The 15241-nt window shown below is 44.7% G+C and overlaps 1 long non-coding RNA gene across 1 annotated transcript; it reads right to left on the reverse strand.

Moving 5' to 3' along the window:
• Nucleotides 1-1170: 1170 nt before the first annotated feature.
• On the reverse strand, nucleotides 1171-7191 carry LOC119390016 (uncharacterized). The gene is made up of 3 exons (XR_005183203.2): nucleotides 6910-7191; nucleotides 6743-6839; nucleotides 1171-1346 (listed from the first exon to the last, which is right to left on the reverse strand). It is a non-coding gene; the product is annotated as an uncharacterized LOC119390016 (long non-coding RNA).
• Between the last annotated feature and the right edge of the window lie 8050 nt (nucleotides 7192-15241).

Below are 15241 nucleotides of genomic sequence, written 5' to 3' on the forward strand. Positions count from 1 at the left end.
TTTAAAAGACCACTACGTAATTCGAATTGTGTGACGCCGCCTGTTATGAACTATCCAGCCAGCATTAAACATACGTTCACGTGAGAACTAGCCCAGGCGCGGGAATTAACTTTATTGAGGACCCTGAGGAAATGGATCATGGAAGCTTATGGGCTTCCTTGGCAACAATAGAGTGCGTGGCGAGGAACCACTACCAGTCGAAAATCACAACAGAATAGTACGACAGATATTCTGTTGTCTTTCGTATTTGGGACGCTGTAGTCTATTGTCTGTCCTGTAGTGAATTGTCTGTCCCGTAGCGAATTGTCTGTCCTGCATTGATTGTCTGTCCTGTAGTGAATTGTCTGTCCTGTAGTGAATTGTCTGTCCTGCAGTGAATTGTCTGTCCTGTAGTGAATTGTCTGTCCTGTAGTGATTGTCTGTTCTATAGTCAATTGTCTGTCCTGTAGTACTATTGTCTGTCCTGTAGTCTATTGTCTGTCCTCTGGTATGTCGTGCAGTCCAGTTGTCTGTCGCGTGGTCCACTAATCTGTCATGCTGTCCAGTGCCTGTCACATTATCCAGTTCTGTGTCACGTCATCCAGTTGTCTGTTGCATGGTCCAGTCGCATTTAGGGTGCTAGAGCCTTGTGGCCCTTAACTACTCCAAGATCATAACCTGTTCATGTAGTACGCAGTAATAAAATTCAGTTCCTCGGCAGGGCAAGCGGAAGCTTTGCAAGTTTGTCTTACTTCTTACTAATAAAAAATTTATTCCTTTGTGGTAGGCAATGCAAATATGAGCTTTTGAAATCGGACAAACCAGTCCAATCCTGATAAATTAACACTGCGTACTAAGAAATCTGGAGTGACAGCACTGCAGCTGACAACTAAGGGTAATTTACCAACAAACTTAATGATTTTGCAACAGACCCTTAATGCCTCAAGCTACACTGAGGTAGTCAATGGCCTCAGGATCAATAACTAAAAAAAAAGATGTTCTAAGTACTGTATTTGGACGTAATAGAGCAAAACAAATGAAAAGAAATTTCTTGCAGCTTCACTAGCAATAAGTTTATCTATGCAGGGCTGAGGGTAGCAACTGGATTTTAAAAATGCACACATCTGCACACTTTCCCATGCACATTTACATGGAACCTCTTAAGTGAAGTTGACACGTACTCATTTTTAAAACAAATTAGCACTTTAATAACTTCAAGGGCAATAAAATTAATGAAAATGTCCATGAAAACCTAGCTGGATTAATAGTGCAGGTTGGCACATTCTTGTGCAAGGTACCGTTGCGGGGACTGGTGTTTCTTCTGGAGGTCCTGCAGGGGACACTTTTTCGCCTCGAGGTAAAGGTGTCTGCGAATATAAGAAGCAAGCACAAGTCTTATCTTCGACGAAAAAAAAATATGCACATAAAAGGTACATCATACCAATTGAGTGGGAGGGCACGGGTGTCAAATAATCCCAAATTATATTACAGGTAACAACCCCTCATTTCCCCACCACTGCAGTCTGTCCTTGCTCGGTGGCATTCTCAACAAACATTAAAATGTAAACCAGGAAATTATATAGGTCACTCACAACACACAAGAGCAGCACATTATTAATGTCCCAAGGGGCATTTTGTCTGTTTCAAGGTGTCTCAGCACAGAAAGTGCATAGGCTATTGCATTTTGGCGCTGTCGGCTGAAATGCAGAAGTACACGGCAGTGCATGGTTTGATCAGTGAAAAGGTTCAATTATATGCATGAACTTAAGAAACAGGTATGTACATCGATTATTGGCGAAGCACACTACAGACCTAGAAATCAAAAAGATGCTAGGCTTTCTACAGTTGGTGCTACGCACTCTGGAATGCCTAACCAGGATTGGTGAGCCCAATGACCCCCGATGACCCATAGATGCCAACCATATGCACTGTTAAATGAAAATGCTACAGCCATAAAAGCCAAACATTACCAAAAAGCTGCGGCAGATGCGTATTACAGCAGTGTAACAATATTCGTGCTGAATTGACAAACACTGTAGACCTACCACTTAATGCATTAGCATTCACCATTGCAAACTTCGAGGCAGCGAAAGCCTTGCTAATGTTTGCAAGTATCGCTATAAAACAAGAAAGTAGACTTGGATGCGCAACCACGCAACCGAGCACCCAACGAACACCAGATGATGGCAAACCATATGTTGTCGGTTTCATTGAGTTGTGGTTAAGCACTTTTTTTTAAATTGTTGGTGTTTGTTAGGTGAAATATTGTCTGTAACTATTGCACCAGCACAAGATAAATGTAAAGGCACATTTACTGTGCACACTCTGCTGAACATCTGTCCGTTTTTGTCCTTAGCAGTGATTTGAATGTTGCTGAGGTGGGCAAAACATACGTTGCTGGGAAATCTCTCAACAATACAATACTACACTGAACGCCTTAAAGGGCCCCTAAACCACCCTCCGATATCTTTTCAAACGTTTCAAGTAAACACGCGCATCGTGTGCAGAATGCCGTCATGATCAACGATGCCACACATGGCAGCGCTACAAGCTGCGGGTGCACCACAAATTCCCAAGAAACAATTTCTTCACCTCTCCGGGCCCTTCCGGTTTGCCTAGTGACGTGTGTGACGTCGTGTGTTCAATCTGTGATGCGCTATGCAGGCGATGCTGTGATTGGTCGAACAAGAACCTACGACTTCCGGTTAGTCTGCAAGCAGCTGCCCGCGCTTTGCTGTTCCTTCCGTCGTGTTGCCGGCGTGCGCGCGCTTGCGAATCAGCAACTGCAGCCAGTAACGAAACTGCCAAATCGCTAGCGTACAGGCACAGTCACGCCTAGCGGGCTGATAAGCTGTGCGGACTGAATCCGACAGTGTTTTGCGATGGCTTTCACGCATTGGTGTGCGGCGCTTGGCTGGAAAAGCGCCGACTGGAAAAACGAAAAGATGCGACACGTGTTACCTCGTGATGTCACCTTGCGAAATGCCTGGCTTGAGCGCATCGGAGTTACAGCACAATCAAAGTGCAACAGTGTTGTACGTGTTTGTGGGCGCCACTTCGCTGCTGAAGACTACCATTACGACCCACGCCTGCTGCAGGAGTTTGGCTCCGGTTTTCTACCACGTTGGCGATCCCTTGAAGGCGTGCGCGCGCAACACAGGGTCCATACCGGCATGATTCGTAGGAGCACGGGCCGGCACGGCAACAACAGCAGTTAGCCGAGAAGCACGGAGCTGACGGAGTCGCGGTCGTGGCAACGGACTGGAAGTGCATGCTGTTTTGAAGAGTGCGTCAGCTATGATGGTATGTCAAGTGAGACTGGAAGGGGCGTTCGGCGAGGAGGGCAAAGCGGCTTTGGGAGAGGAGACCAGCCGACGAGCGGAGGGTAGCGAAGGAAAGAGCGAAAGGATCGGTAGCCGCGTTTCGATCATCAAACACGTCTAACTCTGCTACTACAGCATCGTTTAGAAAAATTTTTACGGCTACGTGTTCGTTGTAGACTCGTGCACAACTTCCCCACCACAACTAAATTTGGACGTCTGGGTGGTTTAGGGGCCCATCAGATCTCGGCTATTCGCTAGAAAAGCAATGGCACTTTCTTATTCGCTCCCCTTAGGATCCACTACTCTCCTCACAATGTGCTTTGTGGTGAAGCAATGCGGCAATTCTGCGTCTATTACGACAATTTTTTTAAAACTCAACAAAGTCTATAAACACAATAGAACTACATCACATGGCTGGACAGTCGGCAGTAAGTGTGTCAAAAAAGTATAGAGGCTGACGACACAGTAGTTTTGAAGACAAAGAAGCGAAGACATACAAAAATGTGTGGAATAATTGATGGTGTTTAACGTCCCAAAACCACAATATGATTATGAGAGATGCCGTAGTGGAGGGCTCCGGAAATTTTGACCACCTGAGCGTTCTTCAACGTGCACCTAAATCTAAGTACACGGGCCTCAAAAATGTGTGGAATGACTCATGTTCAGGCACATGCAGATTGGTGAAGCCATCCAAGTAAAAATGCATGCTTGCACTCATTTGAAAGGGTATGACCAGCAAGATTCATTTGTGATAGTTTAATCGAAGTGATTTGTTTTAGGCAAGATAAGCTAGTTTTATATTGAGCGTCCACCGTGTCCCTGGACGCTGGACCATAAGTCCACTTCACTGCGCCGCACACTTCTTTGGGACCATGGAAAGAGGCGGCAGCCACTTGGGTGCTAAGATCTTATGCTGCTTTGTGTTTTTCACGTTTTTACATGCTTCGGCTTTTTGAAGTGCCGCCAACAAAGTTTCAGATGGTTCACTTTGAAATATATAATTACATAATATAAGTACCTAAACACTGGTGATACACTTCTATTTTTATACGCAGCTCGCTTAATTGTGACTTTTGCAATTGTGCATCACAGTCGACTGCTGCTTAGGTATCTCACGCTCTGTTCTTCGGCAGTGATGAATTGTTTTGGGGATCGCATCCCCAACTGAGCATGAGCACGCAGCATCCATGGGTTATCTTTAGGCCGCATCCCTTGGAACCATGTAGCAAGCATTGAGAATGACGAGTATACTGTGTCTTTGTCATACTTTACACGGATAGCCTGTATAATTAATGGAGAGAAAGTGGTGAATATCTCAAAGGATGGCGCCACCCTACGATTACTGTGATAAAGGCATCGCATGCAGCGTGGATGGTGAGAGTGCACATGGGGAATAATGTTTGACTGTGTAGCTTTAAGAAGGTTCTAGCTTGAAACGGTGGCAAGAAGACGATAGTATTGTTTATCGAGGATGGCCGAGTTGATGGAAGAAAGATGTCGAAGTGGGCGTGCCGCTGCTTTGTAAGCTGAAGCTTCCATCTGCGTAGCTAATCATTATTTATTCTAAAGTGCTTTAATTTCTTGGTTTACGAATTATGTCTCATGCCTTCTTTCTCAAGGGATGTGCATGTTTTCGCATCAGAAACATGAGGAGAAGTGTTATCGAAGACAACTTCATTTTGCTTGGCAGTTCTAAATCACTATTCTAATCACTAAAAAACAAGCACATTTCTTGAAGACGGAGGCATATGATAACTTCCTAGTCAATTAGTAAACCAACAAATGAAAGTGCTTCAAAATTATTGAGCCTTAAATTCACAGGTGGAAGCCTCAGATGCAGAAGCACAAGCAACCTCGCTTCAACGTCTTTCTTTCACCATGTCGGCCACCCTCGGAGGAGCAGTAATATTGTCTCCTTGCCTTCATTTCAAGCTAGAACCTTTTTAAAAGGCATGCAATCAATGAGATACCCCCACATGCTCTCTCACCATCCACGCTTCATGTGATGCCTTGAGCAAAGTACTGCAAAGCAGCACTGTCGTTTTAGATTTTTGCTGCTTTCACTTTTCATTGTAAAGGCTCTTCATGTAAATTATGACAAGGAAGCGGTACACTCACCATTCACAATGCGTGTGCCGCATGCATCTAAGAAACGCGGCTGAAATACGACCCACGGATGTCGTGCGCTCAGTAGGGAATGGAATTTCTGCGACAAAGTTCAGCTCTGCTGAAGAGACGAACATAAGATACCGAAGCAGCAGTCAGTTCCAAGGCACAATTGGTGTGAATCACATTTAAATGAGGTGCAAATAAAAGAAAACGAAGAAAACACCAACGAAGCGCTTTTCGTTGGTGTTTCCATGCTCTTTGCAATCGTCTCCTTGCCGAACCTGCTTCAGTAGCCTTTCGGCGACAGCAGAGAGCAATGTATTAGGGTAATCGGCCTTTTCGAGCTGGCCTACTTGCGCGTCAAAACTACGCTTCAAGGCATCAGGGCAGGACTTTTTCAGAGCACCACCCAGGCATAAGTTAATCGGAGGCAACTGTAAAATGAAAATTAAGCAACTGCCGCAAGAATTGACACTGCGTGAAAGCCTCTCAACACAAAACAGGATAAGAAAAACTTAGCAGGAAAGGAAAATTTATTCACTATGACCATTACCTCAAAATGACACAAAACAAAGGTACTGAGCTAGTCACAACGTTGCAGAAGCAGTGCGATACTCCCTCATAGTGCAAACAAATGCAACTATAGCTGGTGCATTCATTTCAAGAGGCAAAGGAATTGATCAATTCTGGCATAATCTCGTTAGGCGTTTAACCTGCACTTCAAGGTCACTGTCCTAGTAACGCACTTGATCTAGGAAGGTGCAAAAGCCTACAATCGTGCCAGAGGCTGACATGCAGCATCGAAATCATGCCCTCAAGACAGGCCTTATCATTGCAATCAATTAGCTTTCACTTTACATAATCATGGCGTGAATGAGTGAAACCCTCACATGTGCAATGGTAAAAACGTGACGGTATGATACAATTATCAGCATAGTCACAGAAATGTAAATAAACAAACTGCACGCAACAGGCTGTTCGTACTGCTTCAGTGAAGTGACCAGCGGGTTGTAGCGCGCGGAGCCGAACGCTCGTTGGGTGTGTATCATAGCAGAATTGTTGCACAACTTATCTGCTCCTCTAAAAAAAGAAAAAGGAAAGATACGAGAACATGTTGCTGTCGATCATTAGAAGACTAAAAAATGCGGGGTTAATTGCAAAAGCATCTCGCAATGCTGCTGAATGATGCTTACGAACTCGGATATCTCTTCAGCACACCATTTTACTTTATTTTCATTATGCGTATCGCCAAGGCTCACTCCACTCGGAACGAAAACGCACAGTGAAGCTTTCCGTTACATTAAAGAAGAAAGCATACAGGCGTAGCTCACTTTTTCGTGATCCCGGTCCCAGTTGAGCATCGCCGAGTTTCCGCTGCACACGTCGGTTGTTGTTCGACTCACGCCTCCTCCATCCCTTCCTCGGTTTCTGCAGTCGGCGGACAATTTTGTCTTAACGGGGTGCTTACAAACAAGTGAAGTAATGCTGCAATACTCACGGCTCATGTGCAGTAAGTGGGTGCTGCCGTTTTCCTCGCCAGCCCGCAAGACTTCGTAGAGTTCTTTGTCAAAATCGTCGATATCCAGCGGGCGGAAACGACGAAGCGCACAAGAGAATTCACTGCTGCATACGATGAGGAAAACATTTCTGAACTTAACACTGCACAATGGATCTTGCTGAGCGTCGAGATCATCGAAAACACGCCGATCACGTTGCTGCGTGAAGAAACACAAAAGTGTGGAGCCATGTTTTTTTTTCTCCATGGGGCGCAGGAAAAAAAAAAAAAAGGAAGAAGCGCAGCGCTACCTACCGCTTGTTAAAAGTAACAGCCGCAAACATGACAAATTGTTTTTAATGTTGTTGTTTAAATCATCATTATACTGTTAAGCTTTCATCAACAGGAGCGAATAGCACGAGTGGTTTGTAATTTATAGGCACAAGTAACCGAAGTAATTATAAAACTAGGTGAGGAGGCCCGTCACCGCCGTCACTTTAAGGACAGCACTATGTTGACGGGGCAACAGCTGTTCGTAGTCGTTGCATACGCGATTGTACTGTACGATGATTGTTACAGCTGTCTTCGTACGGTACGCCGTTGTTCTGTTTGTGCAGCATAATCCCCGTGCTTAGCCCGAAGTTCCGAAAGAATGGTGGCTGTGTATGTTGCGCGTAGTTCCCCAAGAGCACCACCTGCTACCACCTGCATTCCTAAATCGAACGCAGCAGCAAGCATCAAACCAAAATGCAACGTCTGCGAAGCCGCAAATGTCATGCGTGTTTGTGTTGTGTTCGTGCAGCACGATCCTCGTGCTTAGCCCGAAGTTATGAATGAATGGAGCGTGCGCGCGCGTGCGTGCCTGCGTGTGTGTGTGTATTTCCCGTGAGCATCACACGAAAAGCGCACGTCTGAGAAGCCGCAAATGTGATTCGTGTTTGTGTGTGTGTGTGTATACAGAAAGTGCAAATGTGGATTAGGATTTGCTTTTGTGATATTCAGCCATAGCGGTGGCCTGGCTCGTCCATCGTGAAATGTGTGGTGTGAATGTGTGTTGATGTTCACTGTGAATATCTTTTAGAATGCAGCGCTTAAAGAACACAAACACAAGGGGCGAGAACGAGCACGGGCGCTGTCCTCGTTCCCAGTGCCCGTCCTCGTTCTCGCCCCGTGTGTTTGTGTTTTTAGCGCTGCATTCTAATGATTCCGTGCAAACGAGCTCGCCTCAACACCCTCTTAAGTGAATATCTTGTAGAGCTCAGTGTTTTCGGTGTTTATTTTTCTTAAAAATCGGCGGGTGTTTATCGGAGTTTATATTTTTTACGGAAGTTTGGCGTTTAACAGAGTTTATTTCTCGTAAATCTCCTATTCTCCGATATTCGGAGATTTGTATTATTCTCGAAACCTCAAAATCTTAAATCTATTCATATCTGAATACTAAAACATCAAAACACATGAAGGACATCTTTTTTTCTAGAAGGTTTGAATGCACACAAACATATACGCACAAGCGAAATACTTGAACACAAAATACCTGTATTTGTGCGTATAACAACCTTATGCTTAAAGCTTATTGTAAAACACGCAAGCATACTGTGCGAGGTTGCTGTCAGTGATCGAAGCGCGCTCCTTTCGTTTGATGACTCTGAGCTTTAAAAATGCCCTTTCAACGTTAGCACTAGAAACAGGAAGCGCCAGAAGACACAACGCACAGCGGGAAAGCACTGGCCACTGGAAATTGTGAAGTCTCCAAAACGACAGGGGTTCAACAATGTTACATATTTCATAGCACTGATAGTTCGCAAAATCACTCAGGAGCTGGCTCATGTCGTCAGTTTCAAGGAGCACTAATTAAAATATAGGCGCATAGGTTTCGAGCGCGCAGGGCAGCTCATGCTTCACATTTGTATTCACAATTTGAACACAGTACCAAAACGATTCTTTGTTGTAATGTAGTTGATCGCACAGGTTCCTCTCAGATGTCTGTCTCCACCCTTCGGCGACAGCAGCGTAGTATCCGTGAAAGTCTGCAACAGTCATTAAGCGGTCAGTCTCGTCAAGGAGGTCCAACAGACCTGTGACATCCCATGCGAAGACCTCGGTTGGATCAAGCCATTGACTGATGAGTGCGTGCAAACGAACCCCCAGTACGGGATAAAGTTGGTGTACCAGGGTACTCTCTGCCTCAAGTTCCTTGACGATTGAGAGCACGGCACACGAATTGGTCTTCAGAAACCTCACCTTAACGAGCAAGTCGTGCACAGCTTCAGGTGATGAAATAAGACTCTTGAGCTTCTCACACTTCGTTCCCTTGGCTTCGTAGCTTCTCGAGAAAGACGAAATGGCGCGCCAGTTGTCCGAAGTATCTTCTAGAGCTTCATAAAAAGAGAACCACCTCAGCGAACATACGGTTTTCAGCGACTTGATGGGAATGCCCATGGCCAAGCACACAAGACCAAACTTATGGCGCAGCTCCCGTGACGACCTCAACAGGGCAGGAAAGGGCACTACAAAATCGTGAACTACGTTGAACGAGCTCGTCCTGATTCCATCCTCCAGAGCGTTGTTAAGTAGGTGGCGTGGATCTTTGAATTGAAGCGCCTTGAATTTGGGGTTCGAAAGTTGCAAGACCTTGTGAAGCTTCTGCATGTAGGAAGCTGAGTCGGAGCACCCTACAGCTACATCGCCTAATACAGCTAGGCATGGTAATCTATAAATCGGTCATACCAGAAGATGTATCAATGAGCGCTTATAACTTGCCCTTTCGATAAAGAACAGCACGAGGTCATATTGGCCCTTGAAATCAGAGTTTATCGAATAAATCCGAATTGTTAAAAATTTTATCAACGAATTTTATCGAATTTTTTTCGGATAAAGCTGAAAACACGTAGCCCTAGCTATAGGGTTTGGTTCACAGCTAAAAAAATGAACTCGTTTGAGAGCAACTCCTCTTTCATGGGGGTGCAGTGAAACTTTGGTGTGTTCAGTGATTCGCCGTTACACTAGATGATGGCTCACTAAGTGGCTCTAAAGATCCAGCATGCTTGTGAACATGTGCAACATGAACACGACTTTCGACAAGACATCTGTCGTATAGTATGTGCACTGGCGTAGCATTGGGGGGTAGGCCCTCCTCGAAGTTTTTCGATTTTGCCTGTGTATATATACACACGCACACATACAAACGCACGAACATAGGTATGGTATGCATAAGCATGGCCAGCATAGCTTCTGTCGAGAGCCACAAGGTGCACTATTGCTGTTTACCCTGCGCAATCGTTTCAAGACGCCGCACTACTACAATTTTTTCATCAGCTGCCATTAGCATCCAGCCCGCTTGTTGGCCAGCACTGTGCTCTGAGGAATAACGGCATTTTTCAACAATTTCAATGAAGACATTCGACATTCATCTAGGAAAACAAGTCTCTTCCGCTTGGATTTTTTCTGAAATAACAAAACATGGCACGTTCTACGAAATGGTTACTCCTTGAAGCTCGTCGCATACAGTACACTGTTAGCAAAAGTTTCATTCGTGCTGCTCGGCTATTGTTTTCTTGCCTGTCTGATGCCGAATACCATGTCAGACGTCCGATCATCTGTACGCACTATGGCTTTATTGAAAGCTCAACTACTCTTAATGAAGGCTTGCACTGGTGCGGCTTAGGAGAGGAGCTTTGTGAAAGCAGCTTTTCTTTAATTCAACCACTCATTTTCAATGATCATGAGCTACGACTGGCGTACCTCCACAGTGAGCGGTGGTGATGTCAGCAGCTTGGTTCAGGCACGGTCATGGCATTTGAGCAAAATAGGGCACCGTATGATCCGCTCTGAGGATTTTTTCAGGGTAGGATTGCAACGTTCAATGTCTTTCAGTTCAATGAGGCTGCAAAGCAGCTTTTTTCCCCCTTTTGAACATCCACGAAATTCTATAAGAGTGAGGTGTAGTGCTTGTTGTTACCGTAAAAGCTCAACATTTTTCTCTCAGCGCCTAGCTGCTGCGGACCTTCCACCTACAGGGTAATGTGTAACCTGTGACAGAAGCCTCGCTATCAATGAAATGTGTCAACTGGCTCGTTGTGCATTGTTATTGTTTATGTGATGATCTGTTCAACCTTCTTTTTTGGGGCAAACGAAATCGCAGGCTCATGACCATCTGGCTCTCTCTAGTTTTCTGGCTTGCTCGAAGAAGTAGAATCTCAAGCTTTTCTATCTTTACGCAGTTTCTTTGCTGAGGGTTTGCAGGGGGCAGAGGTATTTCAGGTTGTGCAGACACCCCCCAAATGCTTCTCACACTGCACCAGGGACCAGATTTTTCTCTAACATAGTGGCGTGAAATAATATTCTTGCTGCATACAACAATGGGGAGAGACTTGTCATTAACCAAAATCTTTCCGGCAAATTTTCTTCTGCCACTTTGCACATAGTTCCTCATCAACAGGCAACTGGCCATTCGACATGCTTGCAGCCTTTCCAGATTGCATGTTGCAAATAGCACGCATCTTGTGTGCATGATCTAAACACTGCAGCAGAAGCACCAAACACACACGCAGTCACTTCATAAGAGTAGGCAGACTTGAAAACGAAAAGTTATATTGTGGAAACTGACTGCCACAGTTTGAAAGGTGATGCATCTGGCAACGAGCTATGTTTATGAGTAATTATATAAGTTTCCTTGAAGCATTTGTATATAGTCATAAGGCCAGATTATCTCAACAGGCACGTGCTCTACCCCACTGCTTCATACCACCTGAAGAAGCAATTAACATGCGAAGGTGGTTGTGTCCGTGGTGTTATAATGATGTCTCCTTCAAACTTGTACATTTATTTGTCCTCTTAAGCATGGTATTGGTGTGGTAATGATTGTGTACTTAGCTTTTGTTTTGAAGGAGCACAGAAAAAAAAAGACTCATCTTGGACTTCTGTGCTTGTGAAAAATGTATTGGCTGGATGCATTATTGATATTAAAGAGATATACACGACTTCAGTTCATTGTGCTTTTTACCCAACGTGGTAGCTAAGAGGCTATAGCATTTAGCTGCTTAGCATGAAGCATGCACGTTTGAATCTGTCCATGATAGCCACACTTAAATGAGGGTGAAATGAAGAAACATGCATGCAGTTTAAATGTGATTTAAGTACACATTAAAGCTCCTGATGTGGTATAAATTATTCCAGAGTCCCCTGCTACACCATGCCTCATTATGTTTTCCCAATGTAAAGCCCAAAACCTTATCTTGTCCACTTTGTTATTTTTATCTTGGCAAGGACATGGATATGCACATGCTGTTCTGCGCTAACCCCAAAAAGTGAATCTTCAGTTCTTGAAATTGGAATTCAATTCTTAATTTGCTCTCTTCATTTACATGTATAGTAGTTCAGTCCTGACGATACCATGGAAAGGGTGTTCCATGGCCATATTATAAATTTTTAAAATGGATATTCATGTCAACATGGCTGCACAACACAAATGAACGAAAAGAGAGGACACAACGCATGCACTGTGTTGTGTCCTCACTTCTGTCTTCGTTCAATTTATGCTATGCAGCCATGCATGTTGATATTCAATCACCAACTCACCCAAGCTACAAGCTCTATCAACTATATTCATGGCTGGGGCGGTTTCATCATGACTGCATGCTTCTCTGTCTTGTGCACTAGCACGTGCACTGGCACATTGGGCACTAGCATACTTTTCATAGATATACAGCACAATCAGTTTTCAGTTGATATATATGTGTATAAAGGCATCAGGTTTCAGGACAAAATACTAGCAAATAAAGATGTAGTAATGCAGAAGTGTGTCTCAAGGCACACTTCTGTTGTCACAATTGGATGCATGCTTAGACAACAAATTTCAGTTGTACCACGAAACATTTTCGTAGTACTACAAATTTTTGTCGCATTAGTTGAGGAAGGCTTCTGTTGTCACAATTGAAGACACACTAAGACAACTAGTTTCTGTTGTAGCACAACACATTTCTGTAGTACAACAAAATTTTGTCGCATACTGCAGGGACATTCCTGTAGTAACAGCCGGGTGCCTATTGTGACAACACATTTTTATAGAGTACTATAAACATTTGTCGTAGTACTACAGCTTCCTTTTGTACCACAACACACTCGACACAACACACTTCTGTTGAGACAACAAAAATATGCGCTGCACAACAGAGAAGTCTGTCCCCACAATTGGAATGTGTAGTAACTACAGAAAAATCTTGTTGTGACAACAGAAATTTCTGTTGTCTCAAGGCAAGTCCTGTTGTCATTTTCAACTGGGAAATATCCGGATCCCGCCGCCACGGCGTGCCTCATAATCATATTGTGGTTTTGGCACGTGAAACCCCAGATATTATTATTATTATTATTATTATTATTATTATTATTATTATTATTAATTTTTATTTATTATTATTATTATTAATTTTTATTGATTTTTTTTTTTGCGCGCGCCTGCACAAAGACCTCACGGTTGTTCCTGGGCACGTTAAATAAATGATTGATTGATTGATTGATTGATTGATTGATTATTATTATTATTATTAGCATCGTGGGCGTGGCAATACAGAAACTAAAGTAGGAAGGACGCGGAGCCAACGCTAGACGAAATGGTTCCTGCGTGAAGTTTACAAGTGTATGATGAGGGTGGCGATTTGGGCTTGTTGGTATGGTTGCATGATAATTGATGGTGTAAAGGCGTCTGTCATCGTGATGTGCCGTAGCGCTGTGTTATTGGCGTAATCGAATCAGCTTGCGCCCGCTTTCTGTTGTTTACAAGGTTTCAGCACGTTCCAAAGGAATGAGAAGGCAAGTTCGAGAACTTTCTGTCATTGTAGGTGGTAAGCACGTGCCTAAAGCTCGTATTACGTGTCTCGAGGTCTAGTGCCACGCCCCCTGCAGCAGTTCCGTCGTCCGATCGTTTATAGGTGAAACCAACAGTCTCTGCACGTCGGCTGACGCACTTCGTTGTATCTGCATTGCAAATCAGTTCTGCGGAATCCCGCAAGGTGGCGGAAGGGTTAAGAAAGGGAAAATAGACAACCACCCGTTTTGTAGCACGAAGCCACAAGGAAATCCATACGGAAATCCGTATGGATTTCCACAAGGAAATCCGCAAGGAAATCCGTATGGATTTCCTTGTGGCTTCGTGCTACAAAACGGGTGGTTGTCTATTTTCCCTTCGTTGTATCTGCATGCTTCGATCCTGGTCACCGGATACGCATTCGTTCATTGATCCTAGTTACCGTTCGACTTTATCCGTTTAGCAGATACCTTGCAGAAAGCTTGTTCGCTAGTTGTGTGCGCGTCGTTCTTTCCAGTCCTTCTTATTGTGTGCTATAAAAGTGAACCCCCCCCCCCCGTAATTTTGATGACACATGGTGGTTTATCGAAAATAAACCATGAAAATAGGCGTTTTTCTCGAACAGTCAAGGCTTTCAGCAAGTGCCCCACCCCCCGAAAAAAATTCCTGGTTACGGGCCTGTTTGTACCGTTGCTACACTGGCCGAGGTTGAGCAGTTTCGCGTGGCTTATCAAGAGATGCTGCGCATGCGCAGCGAGCAGTGACGCCACGGCGCACCGCTGGCGCGCCGAAGCCGCTGCCGCCTCGCGGGTCTGCGCATTCCAGAGGAGTGACGTCATAGCCAAGGCAGACGCACTGGCGCCGGCGCGTGCCCAGCTGTACGCCTCAGTTGCGCAGTAGCGAAGTCTCACGCTACGCCGGGCGTTGGGGCCATAGAGACGGCAGCGTGTTACTACACCGGCCACCAAGCAGTCTTTGTGGCAACAGAGAAATGACGTTGAACAAGAAATAAATATACATGTGTCACATAATGCGCATACCGTGTCTGTGTCATTGGAGCAGCAGTAAGCATGATAATCAAGCTAATCCTAGACAACCAAGAAAGCTAAGAATAATCAGCTGAACCTTAGCTCACGCTACGTATATCCTGGCATAGCCGAGCTAAGCCACTACAATATTTTTCTCTTCCCATTTTATTGTCTCTTGATTTTGTGTTGTGACGCACGCGCGCGTGTGCACACACATACACACGAACAAACGAGTGTATGAACAGATAAACAGCAGAATTTCCCGCAGAGCATCCGCCGCGCTCTGTTTCGTTTTCCCGCCTTCGCCGCATTTTCGGTGGAGGCGAAAATGCTTGAGACCAGTGTACTTAGATTTAGGTGCACGCTAAAGAACGGTGGTCGAAATTTCCGGAGAAAAAACCCCAACAGTTATTATTATTCCCCGCCTTATCATAGCTAGCGGCCGGTGACACGCAATCAGCCGCCATTTTGTATCAGCACCAGCGAGGCGGGAGTGTCAACGTTT

Source organism: Rhipicephalus sanguineus, chromosome 4 (assembly GCF_013339695.2).
Source record: "Rhipicephalus sanguineus isolate Rsan-2018 chromosome 4, BIME_Rsan_1.4, whole genome shotgun sequence".
NCBI classification, from domain to species: domain Eukaryota; kingdom Metazoa; phylum Arthropoda; class Arachnida; order Ixodida; family Ixodidae; genus Rhipicephalus; species Rhipicephalus sanguineus.